The sequence below is a fragment of the Panthera tigris genome, chromosome F3 (genome assembly GCF_018350195.1).
Source record: "Panthera tigris isolate Pti1 chromosome F3, P.tigris_Pti1_mat1.1, whole genome shotgun sequence".
In the NCBI taxonomy this organism is placed as follows: domain Eukaryota; kingdom Metazoa; phylum Chordata; class Mammalia; order Carnivora; family Felidae; genus Panthera; species Panthera tigris.
In genome coordinates, this window is record NC_056678.1 from 42942773 (window position 1) to 42960156 (window position 17384).

The 17384-nt window shown below is 54.0% G+C and overlaps 1 protein-coding gene and 1 long non-coding RNA gene across 16 annotated transcripts in view; one reads left to right on the plus strand and one right to left on the minus strand.

Annotated features, from left to right (window-relative positions):
* PLEKHA6 (pleckstrin homology domain containing A6) overlaps window positions 1-17384 on the minus strand; it is a 111343-nt gene that overhangs the window by 77030 nt on the left and 16929 nt on the right. The gene's annotated exons all lie outside the window — the stretch shown is intronic.
* Window positions 346-4847, plus strand: LOC122235741. Of its 2 annotated transcripts, none has more exons than XR_006213763.1 (4): window positions 346-1110; window positions 1418-1676; window positions 4012-4102; window positions 4585-4847. It is a non-coding gene; the product is annotated as an uncharacterized LOC122235741 (long non-coding RNA). The 2 variants fall into 2 exon arrangements; XR_006213764.1 differs by having other exon boundaries at window positions 1421-1676.

Genomic DNA, 17384 nt, shown 5'->3' on the forward strand with positions numbered 1-17384 from the left:
CCACCCACCCTTTTATCTGCCATCTCCCTGGGAGATGCGGTCATTAGCAGAGAGCACTATGTAGGTGTCTAATTAAGCAATCAGTAGCAAATGCAAAAACCTGTTCAAGCCACCGCACAGAGCATCCACCCAGGGATCCTCTTACAGTCCCTCCCCGAGCTTCCTGGAAAGGTCCCTATTGTTTGCCTGCAGCACAGCAAAGTGTCCGATTCTGCCCTCCTACTTATCTGCTGGCACTGACTTCCCTGACTCGGCACGCCCTCAGGGGGTGCCATTCACATAGAGCGCAGTGTGAATGGCGCCCCCAGAATTGTGGGACACAGTAGCTCCAGGCAGGCGGGAAAGTGAAGGTCCCCAGATGGGAGGGACAGGGTGTTCTGGGAGGATGTCTGCCTACCTGGCTTTTTCAGGTGTCCCAGAGCTATATCCTGCCGTGGTGGCATTTTGGGGTCAGGACACAGGAAGCGAGGAGCCCTCGAGCAGGTCGGTAGGAAGGTGGCAGGGGTGGAGGTGGGTGGCCCAGCACTCCTCCCACCCGTGTCTCTGAGTCCTCTCTCTTTTTTGCACCGGCTGCTCACCTGTTCCTGTTTCACCCTTTAAACGGAATGTTCCACTTTCCCCGGGAGCCCAGGGGTGGGGGGAGAAATCCCGCGCTCACGAAGAGCTTTCTTCTTTAGACACTGGAGTCTCTGGGATTCCCTCAGAGGCTGCTGCAGATGACAGGTGGAGGCAACGAGACAAGGGCAACAGCGGGGGAGGACCCTTGGGGGTCAAGACAGACTTGAGCTCGCCCCTGCTCCCCCTAGCCTGGGGACGGTCAAAGCAGGAGACTGGAGGCCAACGGACACCTGTTGCCTCCCTTGATCCTGGCGGGTCCCCCTCTCAGGTGTCAGCACCCCGACAATCTGGGATGAGACACAGCGAGCCTCCCCCCCCTCCGACCGCCAACCTCTTCCCCTGTGCCCCTCCCTGAACCCTGTCTTGTCTTTCCTCTTCTGGGCCCTTATCTCCCAGCCCAGACCTTTATCAGGCCTCAACTCTTTCACCCTCACAGGGGAGCAGGAGGGGAGGCACCCTTGTACTGATGCCCACAGGCTTTTCAAGGGGACGGTGTGTATGCCAGTGCTGGGGGGCAGGGTGGGGGGACAGCACCTTAGGCTAAACCCAGGGCTGCTCATGGGGGGGGTCTCTCATGAGGCTCCAACGACCTCCAACCCGCACCCCTATACCAGTGCAGGCCTCAGTGCCCTCTTGTGCCCCGGGGCTCTGCCAGCTTGGCCCAGAACCCTCGGACACCTGTTCCACCAAGATGTGTGGGTTCTCTCCGGCAGAAATGGGAGAACGACCTTTCTTTCCAGTGGCTGGGCCCTGCCCAGCTATTTTGCAACTCCTAAGAGAACTTGGGCTTTGATTACAGCAGGAAAGGTTTAGGGGAGACACCAAGAAGCCCCTGGAACAGGTGATAAGGGAAAGTTCAGGACTCCGCCTTTGTGCTTGAGAAATACACCGGTGCCTCCCTGCTTCGCGCCTGCGTTCATCACGTTACTCTCATTGCTCAGAAACTCCCAGCAGCTGTCCCCTCCCCTGCTGGCTGCAGAAAGGCCTAACTCCTCGGCACCCAAGGCCCACTACAACACATCCTCATTTACCTTTTGAAGGTCATATCCCACTGCTCTGTAAGTCAATTTTCTTTTTTTTTATTTTTTATTTTTTTAATGTTTATTTTATTTTTGAGAGAGAGAGAGAGAGAGAGAGAGAGAGAGAGAGCATGAGCAGGGGAGGGGCAGAGAGAGAGGGAGACACAGAATCCGAAGCAGGCTCCGAGCGGTCAGCACAGAGCCCGACGTGGGGCTCGAACTCACGACCGTGAGACTCAATCAGGTGTGCCCCCCTTTTTTTAATGTTTATTTATTTATTTTGAGAGAGAAAGAGAGAGCACGAGCAGGGGAGGGGCAGAGAGAGAAGCCGACAGCGCAGAGCCCATCCTGGGGCTCGAAGTCACAAAGGTTAACGACCTGAGCCAAAATCAAGAGTCAGTCGCTTAACCAACGGAGCCACGCAGGTGCCCCTGTGTGTCGATCTCCTAATCGGACCAGTTTCTTGATATTTCCCCCAAAGGCTTTAGGCAGCTGTGTGTGTGGCTGTGCCACCACTCCCTCTCACCAGGAGTTGCCATCCACCAGGCAGCCTTTCAGGCTGAGCTCAGCCAGACGGATTAACTGATAACCTGGGGAACTTCTCCACAAAACCCAATCCCCCATTCCATCCTAGATGCCTGTTGAATGTAAATCTACCAGGAGAAGCAGGTCGACACTGCTGTCAGGCTGAGCTCAAATGTCACCTTTTCCAGAAAGCCCCGTTAAATACCCCCTGGCCCATACAAAGTGCCCCCCGTGAAGATATGGTCACGGATTGGTTGTGCGTTCCCTAGACAGGTCTTAAGCAGCCACACAGAGACAGACATAAGATGGGGTCCCTGCACTCCAGGAACCCAATCTAGTGGCCGGACACACACCAAACCCACAAAGCCATCCTCTTCTCAAAGGCAGCCGGTGGTGAGGTATGAGTGAAGAGTCACAAAATGTCCAGGGAGGCAGCAGCAAGGAGACAAGAGCCTCTGAGAGATGGAAGGTGGGCATTCCAGAAAGGGAGCCACTGTAGAGGGGCGGGAGAATGCTGGGGCCCCCTTGGCGTGGCCCCCCGGGGTCATGCTGGGGGGTGAGAATAGGAACTAACATGTATTGTGTGTTTACCTTGCATGCTATTGGAACCGCTATTTATTTATGGCTTCTTTTCTCCCTTCTAACTAACTGAAGCTGGAAGGGGACTAGGGGTCCGGCTGGGGAGTCCCACCAGGCACAGAGTGGCTCCGGCTCGATTAATATTTTCTCCGTGATCCGCAGATAAATTGATCTCTGAAGGCTCACTCCCAGCGGGAGGAAGGCAGGATCCTTTGGGAGCAACTACGGCTCTGAAAAACATTTTCCTCACTTTTTAAACTATGAAAAGCAACACCAGGGCTGATGAGCGGAGGAGGGCCACCGGCTGGGGGAGGGCCTGGCTTTCCTGATGCAGGATGTAAGAGTGGGTGTTAGAGCGCTCCCTGTCCCCACAAGAAACCCAAGCAAGGCTTGGGGAGACAGCTGCCCCTGAAGGACAGCTGTGGGTTGCTCAGAATAGGGACACAGGAGAAATGTTCTCAATGGGCCGGCCCGGAGGTACCCAACCTCCCCAGAAGTCCCTTGTCCCAAATGCCGGTGTGGGACCCGTGCAAGCAGGGTTCCCTCAGCATACCCCAGAGTGGGCAGGGCCTCCTGAACTGACCTGGTCCTTCCTCCCTCTCCTCTTTGTACCCACTTCCCTTAACATCTCCATGGCTAACACGGAATCACGTAATCGACCCCGTAATCTGCAGCTGAGGTCACCAGAACTGGAGGCCAGGGGGCCCGGGCTCTAGTCTGCTCTGAGCCTTGACCAGAACATCAACATCATGCCTCTCTACCTTCACTTGGGGAACAGCATGGAACCTATGTTTACCTAATTCAGCCCTTGTGAGTGTACAACTTGACGAATATAAAAATATTTCAAAAGTTGAACCTAAAAAAGCAAAGCATAGGAGCGCCTGGGTGGCTCAGTCAGCTGAGCGTCTGACTTCGGCTCAGGTCACGATGTCGCGGTTCGTGAGCTCGAGCCCCGCATCGGGCTCTGTGCTGACAGCTCGGAGCCTGGAGCCTGCTTTGGGTTCTGTGTCTCCTTCTCTCTCTGCCCCTCTCTCACTTGTGCTCTGTCTCTGTCTCTCAAAAATAAGTAAATGTAAAAAAAATAATTAAAAAAAAAAAAAGCAAAGCATTGGGTATGTTGATAGAACACCAATCGGCTCATAAAGAGATGCCCGTGCATTTCAAGCCCTCAGCAATGAGCGCCACGCTCTGGGCTCCAGGTTGGAACACCCTTCCCTGGGTTGGGTCTGGGAAGGGATAAGATAACCGTGAGCAATGTCCCTACAACCAGGTCTCCAGGAAAGAACAGCTGACCCCAGCTGCAGCCATCTCCCGGGGTCCGAACACGCTCTCTCCAGAGCCCCGCGTCTGGGAACCACGAGGTACCTTCCCACTGTCTCAGAGTCCCGCCTGCTTCTGAAAAGGGGCCACGGCAAGCCTGGCGTGTCTTGTTCCCCTTCCCCTCGGGAGCCTCCCCCTCTCTGTCCTCCTCGCTTTCTGAGTGGATTCTGTAGGCCAGAGACTTTGACACTACCATTTTTGAATTATAATGGAGTAAAATCGAGATTGGCATTTTAAGAATTGAATGAAACGGAATTGAAAATATCAGTACACACAGCACTCTGTAAGAAGAGTGTTAAAAGGGGCGCCTGGGGTGGCTCAGACCGTTGAGCATCTGACTTCGGCTCAGGTCATGACCTCACGGTTCTTGGGTTCGAGCCCCGTGTCGGGCTCTGTGCCTGCCAGTGCAGAGCCTGCTTGGGATTCCCTCTTCCTCTCTCTCTGCCCCTTCCCACCCGCGTTCTCTCTCTCTCAAAATAAATAAACTTTAAAGAGGCGTAATGTCATATACTTACACCCACAGAGAAGGGTACGTGTTCCTTGCTTACAGAGTAAACATCTCTCTGTAGCGTGGAGAAAAAAACTGAAAACCACTGCTGTGGGAGCAGCTAAGAAGGGTCTCTCCGAGGACAATATACACTTGGACTCAAACTCCCGAGGCTCAGAGGCTTCACAGGTGTCTGCACACCTTGCTTTAGGGAAAGAGGCACAGGTGATGTGATTGAGTGTCCGACTCTCCATTTTGGCTCAGGTCATGATCCCAGGGTCATGGGACTGAGCCCCACATTGGGCTCTGAACTGAGCGTGGAGCCTGCTTAAGATCCTCTCTCTCTCTCTCTCTCTCTCATTCCCCCTCTGCCCCTCTCCCCTATTTGTGCTCACACACTCTCTCTTAAAAAAAAAGTTGGAAATAATAAACTTGGCTAACAGGGCTCCTAACCATGATGTACTGAGTCCTTGATTAATCTCGACAATATGAACTTGCATAGGGATATTAGACTCTCCCACACCCTTTGTTCTAGAAGACCGGGGTTCTTTCTGATCACGTCTCATTTTACCTCCTCCGTGGCCCAGAGACGCCAGGAGGGGCACCACTGTCCTGTTTGCCAGCCCCGAGAAGCCCAGCCTTGCCAGAGTCACCCTGTGAGGGAGCGCCCCGTGAAGCCTGGGAAGGTTTCCGGTGGTTAGGAGCCAGGAAGTGATGTGACCCCTGTCTCAAAGGCTCTAGAGGCACTGGCTCTCCCAGCCTGCCCTTGGTCTCCTCCCGCCTTGACTTCAGTGCAAACTCCCCCGGGACACAAGGCACTCGGTTTACCTCTGGAACCCGGCTGCTACTTCGGACGGGGAGAAAGAGGCCGAAGAAGGCAGCGCAGGCTGTGACTGCGGACCAGGCCTCCTTTCCCTCGGGAAAAGTCAGAGCTCGAGCGAGAAGAGGAGCAGGTGAATCTACCCATCAGCTCTACGGACCATTTCCTCTGAAATGCCCGGCCTCCCCCGGTAAGGTCCTCTCCAGCGAGAGCTGGCCAACATCCCCACATCCCAGGCGAAGCCCACCACTCTCCTTTGTGTCTTCTCATCCCGTGGTAAACCTCAAACAGTGACCCCGGTACAAAACCGACAAACAAACAGAGAAACTGAAGTCCAAAGAGGCTAGGGGGCTTGCTCCCAGGTCACAGACTCTGTGACTACAAATGAGGGTAGGTCCCAGTAAGGCCGGGCTCCTTTCCGAGCTGGTGGAAACTTCCATAAATCTTCCCTCCCCCATAAATCTTCCCTTCCCCTCCCTGACAGATGTGACCCCTCCCTCTCCTGTGCGCTCTCTGTTAACTCCTATACAGGCATTTCCAAGCCCTCCTCCGTCACCCCTTCCCATATGGCACCGATTTGTTGAGGCGTCTGTCTCCCCCCGTAGCACTCTGAGTTCTTTAAGGGCGGTGACTATGTCTCACTCGTCTTTGCATTCCTGGTACCGGGCATACAGTGATTTCTCAATAAATGTTTGGAGAAGACCGGGCAGGAGGGAAGGAGGGAAGGTGGGATGGAAAAAGAGGGAAGGGCAGAGAGAAAGAAACAGAAGGGGAAGGAGGGAGGCGAGGGGGCTGGGGAGGGAGCGGGAAGGCAGGCAGGGGTGAGGGAGGAGGGTGAGCAGGTACCAGGAGATCACAGGCACCTGGAGCTGGTGGGACTGGACCACAGCATGTGGGCCTCTGCAGGTCTCCCTGGGGTGCTGGACAGGCTACCCCAGAGCCACCCAGGATGTAAGGAAGGAGCACCTGTAAGGGGGTAGCCTTTCAGCTACAGAGCCACTCGCCTGTGTTCTTTTCCTCTGCCGTGCTCCCTGGCCCCCTCCTGCCTCACCGTTCCCACCTGTTACATGGATGCTCCTCCCCGTCCTGATGACGGAATGGATTTGGGAGAATGGGGGCCCGCAACACAAGCTGGGGAGTCCCCCCCACTGGACCCCACCCCCAACCTGGGGGGTGGGGTGAGCTTTCAGGGGTCCTTCTCGGGTGAGGGGCTAGTGTCGGCAGAAGCCTGAGGAAGGAGCCATGTTCCTCCACCCGGATCAACCACCAACACAAGGTCTGCCTTCCCGAGGGGTTGTGAGGCGGGCGGCAGGGGTGGCTTCTCGAGAAGGGGCTCCTGAGCAGCCTTGGTCCCTATGTGACGCAGAGAAACCACCAGAAACCATAACTTAGCAGGTTGGCTTCTCTTTGGAGTTTCGCTGGAGTGAGGAGGCGGAAGGCTTGCTGTGTAGACTGAATCCCTGTGAGGCCCCTTTCTCCTTTTCTAGAAAGTACCAGGTCCCCTGCCTCTTCCAATAAGGTCCATTGCTCATATACCAGTCACACCCCCCCCCCCACAACACGTGTTTGTGGAAACCTCCTATGTGCAAAGCATGCTGGTCCTGGGGGTACACTCTTGGAACCGGATCTCTGGAATAGGTGGGGGCGGGCAGTCGGGGGACAGAGGGGCTTCTTGGCCTTCTTCAAAAAAATCCAGAATAACGCCATAACAGTCTGCGAACCCTGCCCCATCTCTCTTGCAAAACAAGTCCTCAAGCCAAATCTGGCACATGCCAGGCAGCCAGGCACCTGGAAATGAAGCGGGAAGCTATTCCAGGGGATCTTGTGGCTTCTTCTTTGTGCCAAAGAACCAGGAGGGGAAGGGGGGGCTCCGAGCTCAATCACACTGGGCTCCCTGAATGGACAAGGCTGTTGTCGAAAGGTAGAATATGGGATAGTGTCAGCCAGAGGCCACGGCTGGCCTGATGACCTTGGCAGTGTCCTCAAGGACAGCAGCCGGAGTCAAGTAACACCAACAGCACAGTCCACCACACAGAGCACTGCTTAGTGGAAGCCAAGGGCACGGAGCCCTTATTCTGACCCTAGAGCTAATCTGCTGTGTGTCCTCGGACAGGCTGCAAGCCTCTCTGATCCTTCGGTAACACAGCACAGGGCCATAAGGATGGAGGCAAGGAGAAGAGAGGAAACAAACTCTGCCCCGTGCCCTGCTTAAACCCCTGAAAGATTAAATCCAGTCTCCCGGGTAGGGCTGTCAAGGCTCTTCACAAGCCAGCCCACCTTCCAGCCCCCTCCCCTGAGACTCCAGAAGTGTTCTCTGTGCTTCAACCCCTCACCGCGCTGTTCCATGCGGCCCCTGGCCTGCTGCACCCCTTCCACCCCCTCACCCTGACCTCAAGGCTCAGCCCGAACCCGCCTGCTTTCACCCAGCGATGTTCCTTCGTCTGTTTGCAAAACACTCTGCGCACCTAAGCTCAGTTTTCTGAATTCTTTGTTCGTAAGTCTACCTCCCCTACTAGACCGTGAGTCTTAAAGGACCCTGTCAAATCCATCTTTCATCCAACAAGCATTTAGTAAACGTCTGCTCCACTGTTAGGTGCCAGGGTACAAAGCAGAGGGAGGCAGTCTGACCGTCTGGTGTCCCCTGTGCTCAGGACAGGGCGGGCGCAGAGGGCCCGGCCTGCTACGGGGTTGGGAAAAGCAGGTGCCAGGAGCTGCCCCCCAGGGCTTGCAGTGTGCACTCCGCCTCCTCTCCCTGAGCGGAAGACTAAGGGACATTGGGAAGAAGAGAGCAAAGGCAGAAACTGTAACCGCTTCCTGAGCGCTACATTATAAGCTATTGTCAGTGCTTCTGACACCATTTTTCTTAATCCTCAAATTAACTCTCTGACAAAGGCTTTGGTAGATGAACAAAGCGATGCCCAGAAAGGCCGAGAAACTTGCTGAAGGTCACACAGCAGGTGGCAGAGCTTAGGTGGGACCTCAGGTCCGTGTGGCCACCCCCTGCGCTCGGTCTCACGTTGCCCAATTTAAATACAGTAACAAATGAGCACCTTGACTGCTTTTTCAAAAGGAGGAAATAACGATCTATCAACCTCCGGGCTCTAAGCCGTGTGACTTCAGTCCTTACTTTCGAGGCGGCCGTCTGGAAATTCTCTATTCTCTTCCCTTTCCGTTGCAACAGCAGTTCCCAGACCCCTAATGAGCCAGGCCAGCTTCCCGCCCTGCCTGGGGAAGCCAGAGAGCTGCCTGCCAGTTCTTGCCACCTTCAAAGTGTCATTAGTGGCCGCTTGGCAGGTGGTCCCAGGCCTCTGTAGCCGCAACCACTGCCCCTATTATCCAGGGCTTTAACCAGTCACTGAAGGGATTCTGCCCTTCACGGGGAGACAGTAGAGAATGGGCCTCCTGCGGTCTGCTCACCACCAACCGCCACCACACTTCTCGAACACTCTCCTGCACGTTCACCAAGCTTTTTTTGTTTTTTTTCTCTTACAAAACCCAGCTGTGGCTGCTGCCCATGCAAACTCCTGGGCCTGGGCGTCAAGGGCTCTTTCCCAACATCCTGTACCCCTCTCACTCACTCCTTTCTTCTGCGACCTGCCTCCCCAAGGACAAACCAGCCTAGCTGGCCCTGGGGAGTGTGCCAATGCCCTTCCTGTCCCACGGAGTGTCATTTTACTGACGCGAGTTCTTCCCCTTCTTCCCATCCCAAACCGGAACCATCTCTTCCAGGAAGCCCTTCCTGATAGACACGCCCAATCTTGATCTTGCCTTTGCTTTGCATTTTCTCAGAACTTAATGCCTTCCCCGCATTTACGCTGGTTGGATCTATTTGTTACCTTCACTCATGTGACGAACATTTACTGAGGGGCTACAACTAGGGCCCGGGCATTTATGGAGGGTCTGTTGTGGGTCAAGCGCTGCCTTCAAGGAGTTTGTGCTCAGGCCCTTTCCTGAGGGAGGCCCACCTCTGCACGTAGGTTGGGAGCTGTCCTGGGGACTGTCTCCTCTTTGTTCCGCCCCAGCCTGACATTTACAAAGCATTTTCACTTGTGCACCCAGGATCTCATTGTATCTACATGGCACCCCTACAAGGCAGGATGGAGCCTACAAGGGTCCACTTGAAAGATGGGGATGTTGAAGCCCAGAAGGACGAAGTGACCTATCCCAGGGCCCCCAGCTGGTTACCAGCCAGGTCATCAACAGAATTCAGGTCCCCTGGGTCCCAGGGAGAGTGGCTTCTGCCCCCACCATGCGGACTAGGATCCTTAAGAGCTAGATGGGTTCTAAGTGACCACCTACTTCTCAACCTCAGTCACTGTCACTGGACCTTAAGGAAGAAAGAGGCTGAGGCCAAAATAGACGGCCTTAGAAAGTGCGGGTGTAACTGGAAACTCGGAACAAGTTTATCCTTGTACTCCTGGCACATGGCAGGCACTCAATACATATTTGTTAAATGAATGAACAACTTACTGAAGAGGCCAGGGGCAGAGGGGGTGAGCTAGTTGACGGTAATGGCCATTCGATCGCATACTTTGTGCCGGGCACGGTTCTAAACGCGGCTCGTGCTGCCTTCACAACCACCTTCTGAGATGGCAGCTACCCTCTCCCTTCCACAGAGGAGACAAAATGAGGTGAGCCACCCGGAGTGGGGGCACCCGGGAGGAACCTGGGCAGACTGACTCCAGAGCTGTGTTGCCGAGCACCCCAGCCAAGTACAGGTCGGTCACACGCTCCCGCCGTCCACGGTCTTCACTCACTTCTCATTACTAGCGTACCGAGTGAGTGTTCTGACGAGTGCTGAGTGACAACTGAAGTCACGCTTCTGCCCTGGGCCCCAGGGTCCGCGTGAGTCACCCCCAGCTGTAATGCGGTGTAATAAAAATCCAGCCGGTGGGGGGGGCGTGTTTCAGCTGGTCCAGGACCTCGTGGGGCCTGTCCAGTGTCCACACCCCAGAGTCCTGCCGCTGCCCCTGGGCCTGTCCCCCTAAAGGGCGGCTCTCCTCTCTGACCTGATCGCCAGACACACCTGGTAAGAGCCAGGGCTGTGGATTACGAGGGGCAGAGGATGGAAGGAAATTTCTAGCATCTCAACCGAGCTGAAGTAGAGGGCAGGGTTAAGGAGGGTAGAACAGTGTTTGTCACTGGGACAAAGACACGCTGAAAAGATTTATAAATAGAATAAAGAGAGGGGCCTCAGTGAATAACCCCTTTATGAGGCGGGATGGGAAGGACAGGGCTGGGCTCCACCAGCTCTGGCTAATTTCCGTGCCTTGTCAGAAAGAGACTGATCCTTAGACAGGAAAGTCTCATCACCAACTGGACAGGGCCAGGGCCAAAGAAAGAGAATGTAGAAAGAATCACCTCTAAGGCTGGGCTTCTCTGACAAAATCGGAACTGAACTGGGAGGGATAAGACACAGAAGAGGTGATTTGGAGCAAGGGAGACTATTCCAGAAGTCGCAAAAGCTGAAGGTTTTGTGCCGAAAGGCACCGAATTGGAAGTTGGTTCTGATCTCAGTGCTTCTATATGGCCCGACAGCTTACTAAACTCTCTGTGGACTTCAGCTTCTCTGTTTTCTGAAAGAAGGCTAAGTGTCACCTGTATGTGTCCTTGTCCCTTGGCAGAGAGAACGTGTGAAGGCAAAGGAGACCAGAGACCAGATGTCGCTTGGAGTTATCTAGAGGACAGGAGATGCGGAAAGGCAGGATCTGACCAGACGTCTCAGCAGCGGACTGGCAGGAGCCACGGGCGGGCTCTGTTTCCGCTGCCCCAATTGCTGGCAGAGAGGAACAACTAGTTTGATTATCTCAGAGCCCCTGGGAGGTAAAGAAGACATGCCTTGTCCATCTTGGGTAGGTAATGTCTCTGCCCAGTTATGTGTGAGAGAGACCCCATCTCTGGGGTCAGCCCACAGAAGCTGACTGGTGGGAAGAAATGTTCCCTGTGATTTAAGCAACACAGAGAAATGCAAACCGGGTATAGAGGACTGGCAGAGAGAGGATCCCCTGGCACAGGGTGGCCAACTGTCCCAGTTTGCCCAGCACCGAGGGGGTTCTCAAATGCAGGACTTCCTGTGCTAAAACAGAGACAGACTGGTCACCTTCCCGAAGGACTCACACGTGAACCAAGCCTCTCTGGTTTGGCGGAGCACCCGTGGGCGTTACGTGAAATCTTCATGCTCAGAAATATCGAAAGCTCAGGTCTCAGGGTTGGTTGGGAGGCTGAGGGCCCAGATGCCCATCCCGGTGAGTCCTTGGCTCGCATGTTACTGTAGGCATACTCGCTGGGCCTTGATTCTTCTGGAAGATCTGGAGACGTTTACCGTCCTAGATAGAGGACAAAATACTGGTAGAGACTAACTAAAGTTGCCCGGAACCCTGAGAAAGGTTCCTGTTGGTGACTTCTTAGAGGAGCCTCTGAGTCAACCCAGGAGGAGGCCAGGGAGCAGAACTCTGCCCCCTGGCTGTCCCTAGAGGTCACTTAGTCCTACAAAGATCTCAGCGGTTGGGGTGAAGAAGGGGTCAAAGGATGGGCATGGGGAGAAGCAGTAAGGGCCGTTTCCAGGTTACCAATGCGAAGCACAGCTGAGCTGCGACTGACTGATAGGTGGGACTGGGCACAAAAAGGGGCAGTGCCCCCGTTTCTCGCCCTGCCCTGCCCCCTTCCTAATCAGTCCAGCACAATGAGCTGTACTTCCCCTGGCCTGAATCCACTTAATTTTCTCCTAAGCTGCTTTGTGGGGCAGGCGGCTGAGCACGCGACATGTCCAGTCCTGCTGTAGCCGACTTTCTCTACGGATGAGGGCAGGCTTTGGTTCCGTGCCCCTTCTGCCAGCTGAAACAGAGCCCAGGCTCACACCGGGCCCCTGAGTTCGCGGAGCCCAGAGGGCAGGAATGGACATTCAGCGCCTCTGTCCCTAAACGGCCGTCTGCCCCGTTCAAGGGCCAGGCAGAAGAGACAGGGCTTGAGACGTCAGGATCGAGAAAGTTTCTCCCTCCCGGCTCTGCCGATTCACAGCTATTTCTTGTTCTTTTTAAAAAAAATTTTTTTTCAAGACTTTATTTTTTAAAGTAATCTCTACACCCCACATGGGGCTCGAACCCACGACCCTGAGATCAAGAGTCGCATGCTCCACCCACCAAGCCAACCAGACATCCCTACAGCCACTTCTTAATTCAGCAAATGTTTTATCAGTGCCCACTGTGTGCAAAGTTCTGGGAAAGAGACTGAGGTGGTTGAGACCCAGACTCAGAACCCAAGGAGGGACAGGAGGGCACAAGGAGTGGAGATCTACAGATAGGTCCCAGCTTATACTCTGAGGCCTCCATGTGTGGCCCCAGGCACCCTGTCCAAGTGAGCGCACGCAGAGACGTAGAGATAAAAGGGAAAGGAAAGAAGCCCAAACCCTGGTTAACTGACGCGGTGCTCCGTGGGATAGATGATCAAGTTTTGCTTCCATTTACAACACATTTCTGACAAACGACTTTTGCTGATTGAGCCCTAAGTCCAACCTGTAGATCAAGCTAGAGAATTTGAAGGGTCTAAGGAGGGCGCCTGGGTGGCTCAGTCAGTTGAGCGTCTGACTTTGGCTCAGGTCATGATCTCATGGTCTGTGAGTTCAAGCCCCGTGTCGGGCTCTGTGCTGACAGCTCAGAGCCTGAAGCCTGCTTCGGATTCTGTGTCTCCCTCTCTCTCTGCCTCTACCCCGCTCATGCTCTCTCTCTCTCTCTGTCAAAAATAAATAAACATTAGAAAAAAAAATTTAAAGGGTCTAAGGAGAAATGTAATCAACCCCCCTTTCCTTTTCCTGGACTGGTTGGTTCATCCATTGATTCATTCCTTGATTCCTTGATTCATTCATTCATTAATCCATTCACTCATTCAGTTCACATTCCACGAGTGCCTTCTGCGTGCCAGCAAAGAGCTTGGCACTGGGACTCAGGGAGAAAGTTCAATCTGACCTCACTCGGCGTCCACTGCCCCCATCGTCCCCATTCTGGCTGTATGATCTAAATGTGCGCCCTTGAACTCTGCTCGCTGCCCCAACCCTGGGACCCCATTCTCAGGCCGGAATGATCCAGGCAGAAGCCCGCTCTGTACAGCCGCCTCTGTAGTGTGAAACTACGGGCAAAGCAGCCACTTGGGTTTCTGCCTCTCCCCAGTCTCTCCCCTCCCCTTCTCCTCTGCCTGGGATGGAAACTCTGTCACTCTGGGCTCACATGCTTGAGTCACAAGGCTGAGCGCCCAGCAGAAGAAGTAGTTCAAGGATATAACAGGCAGGAGGCCAGTGAAACAGAAATATAGCATTTCATTTTGCTCATTATGTGGCAGGTGTTCCTTTTTTGATGCCTAAGAAAGAAGCGCCAGGGCTTACTGTGCGCCCAGCCCTCCTACTTCTCCTTCCCACCTGGAATGGAGGCCTCACTCCCTATGTATCCTCGGCAGTTTTCCTTTCTGTATTCCACTCAGGGCCCACGAAATGGGGTCTTAGTGTCTGCATCGCCCAGCACGTGGAGAGTTACGGGAACCAGCCGGCGATAAGGAGCTAATGCAGAGCAAATGAGCTTGGTGTCTACCAGCCGCCCCCCTCTCCCCCCCTCTAGGAGCCCCCCACTCTGGAGCCCTTCCTGGCCTGGAGTCTCTGGCCCACTTAGGCCAAGGAGCGTGCTGGGGGCCCCCGTGGTTGATTGGCGCCTCGCAAGGAGGCTTCTCCTCTGGCCAGGCAGGTCGTTGGGTCTCATTGTCTAACTGCAGATTTCCATCTCTGATCTGCATGGGCAGAGAGAAAGTCCAGGCCTCCGAAAGGGAAAAATACAAGAGCGAGTCTAAGCCAAACCCCGCGTCCTCCTACTCCCTCCCGCTTGCTCCCATTCCTGAGGAAAGGGCAGGGCAGGTGTTAGACGGCCAGGGTGGCGGGGTATCCTTTCCCATTTTAGGCACGTCTCCGGACCCTCTGTGCTTCTGAGAGCAAGTTCCTGACTTCGGGTACAACCTCATCATCCTTGAAATTCAGGCTCGAGCCCAGGCCACTTTGAGATGCCCGGCCGGGGTGAATGAGAAAGAAACCGCTGCTCGGACCTCCTTCTTGCTGGATCCCGGAACAAGCCGCGCACAATCCCGGCCCTGTGATAACCGGTCAGCTTCCCTCTGCCGCCGCTCTGTCCTGGGTCGTGTCTGCGGAGCCTCACGGTCTCAGACTCGATCGCTATGAGCAATAGCTAACAACGTGCCGGACGCCGACCGTGTGTCAGGGACTGTGCTCTCTGTCCGCATCATCTCACTTAATTCATAATAACCCTGTAAGGTAGGTGGAGCCACTGATGCGGAGAGAAGTTAGCTAACTTGCCCAAGGCCAAGCAATTAGGGAGTGGTAGATCGAAATCCGCACTCAAGCAAGCTGACCTCAAAGCCTCCCTCGTACCCTCTCGTGTATGCGTGTGTGTGCGTGCGTGCTTTACGAACTATAAAGTAGTATACAATTATGAAGGGTTATTATTAGATCACTGGTAGTAGTATGAGCCAGGGGTGGGTATAAGGGATAGTCAGGGAAGATTTGTGTCTGACCATTAATCTGATTAACTATGGCTGAACTGTATTTCAGAGCTAATTGGAAACGTTAGAGTGTCTTGCGTTCTGACTCTGTCCGTCGGCGCAAAGACTTGAAATTTGGCTGAATAGAGATGCAGAGGACTCTTTCCAGGACTCCCAACCTGGTATTTACGGGATGCCGGTCTTAGCAACCCACAGAGAGGCCGGAATGGGTGCCACCATGTTGCCGTGTGGTCTCGCCTTCCACGGCAACACCTCTCAGAGAAGGAGCCCCCTTCCCAAAGTAAGGGATCACTTATTGTGGGAGCACAGAGCAACGTTTAATTAGAGAGAGTCATTAACGGGCAATTAGCCCGTAATGAATGAATGGATATCTAGGCAATGATCATCAAGGCTGGGAGCATCACAAAAGGAGAGACGCCCAGACATTGTGTGTCTCCTGATAGATGTACACCCCGCAACCAAGGGATTCTTGCACACACACACCCCCCCCCCCAACAAGTGAATGAGAGGAAGCTGGATTTGATTCAACACTAAATGTAACTACACATACAAGAAATACGGGGACAGCGGAGTACGTTAAATGACATGATATTGATGCGATGGGCCAAATCCAGACGGTGAAACTCTACAGGACAAACCACCCAGTTTCTTTAGCAAAGCATGGCAAGAGAGAAGGAAAGAGCAAAAGAACATAATTGAGAGTGACTTAAAAATCTGTAACAACCAATCACAATTTCTATGGACTTATTTGGAGCCAAATTAAAGAAAAGAGGAAAAACACGTACATGATTAATCAGAAAACTATGAATACCAACTAGGTATTTTATCACATTACGGAATTGTTATTTCTGTTTAGGTGCGATAATGATATATCTCTTTAAGAGTCCCGATCTTTTTGCTATGCCATGTGTTAACTGTCTTGAATTTAAATAAATAAATTTTTAAACAATAAAGAAATAAAACAAAACAAAAAGAGTCTCTACCTTTACAGATGAAATGATAAGCTGAGTAGGATTTACGTAAAATAATCAGAAGGTTAGAAGGAACTGGAGGGATGTCTGATACGAGATGGGCCGTGAGCTGAGTGAAGAAACACTGGAGCTTGGGTACTTGGAGATTATTGTACACTATTGAATACATTACACCTCATCTTCTATGGCCAGATCCTTGGACAGGGGTAGGGCCATTACTACGTAGAAGAAAGCAACCCTCTCGAGGTTCTACCACAAGGTAGGGGAGGAGCCACACTCAATCTTCAGAGGCAAAATTCAGCACTTCCCCTCCTCCCCAGACCACCTTGGGCCGGACCTGAAAACTAGGAGTTTTTCCAACCCCATATTGAATTCAGCCTCCCACTACCCTGGGGTGTGGAAAAGAAATAGCATCTCTACAAAGCAGCGTCTGTGACGGCTGGGGCAAATGCCTTCTTGCCTTTCTGCCCCCAGGAGATGCCAGAGTAGAGAAGGGGAGGAGGGGAGAAGGAAGAAGGTATGGGAAGGAAGGCCCCAGAAGAGCCAAGCACCCAAGCCGGTGCTGAAGCCCAGCCCAGCCCAGCCCAGGGGCCCAGGCTGCAGCCAACCCCGCCTTAGGCAAACAGCTACCTCCTACGATGGTCCTTCCCTTAGCACTTCCTGGTGCTTCTGATCACAGGGCTCAAGGGGAGAGAGAGAAGATGGAGGGGGAAAGGGAGGGAGAATTCAGAAAGGAGAGGGAGAGAAGGTACCGGGTGCCTGGAGAAGTCCTCGGGAAGGGCAGAAGGACAAGGGGAGAGCACCAGACCTGGCACATTCCAGGGCTCAAATCTGCCGAGGAAATAACTGAGTCAGAGAAAGATTAGAGAGAAGGAGAAAGAAAGAAGGAGAAAGCAGCAGTAGGGATTGAGGGAGAAAAGATGGAGCAGGGAAGGTTCCAGAGGCCCCCAGGAACATATAATCCGGGTCACCAGTCACCCAACCACCCACCCCTGCTCCCACAGTCCCGCACCTCCAGTGGCCCCAGCCACTGTGTTCCCAGCCCAGTGTTCCCAGGGGGAGTTCCCAGCCCTTCCCAGCCCAGGAAGGGTGTGTGGGAGGCAGCTCCCGGACTCACCACATGGCCCAGAAGGTCCCTTTCCTACCTGCTAGCTGCCTCCTCCTGGAAGAGATACAGTGGACTGATCCACCTGCCTCCTGAGGGCGGAGTGCCAGAAGGGAGGCTCCACCTCAGACCGAGGGGCCAATCAAGGGAGCCGGAGGAGCCAGCCCGGAGCCCTTTGGGGGCACACCGCTGAAGGGGACCCAGGGTTCACTAAGTATTCATCCAAGGTGCCTGTTCCATATTCATGCCCATGCTGGGCGGTCACAAGGTGACCGCCTCCCACCTCCTCACTCTCACTGACCTTCAGGGGCCACAAGGCCCAAGGTTACCTGGGTGTCAACCCACACCAAAGCCAGGGAGCAAGCAGGCATCGATGGGGGGCGGGGGG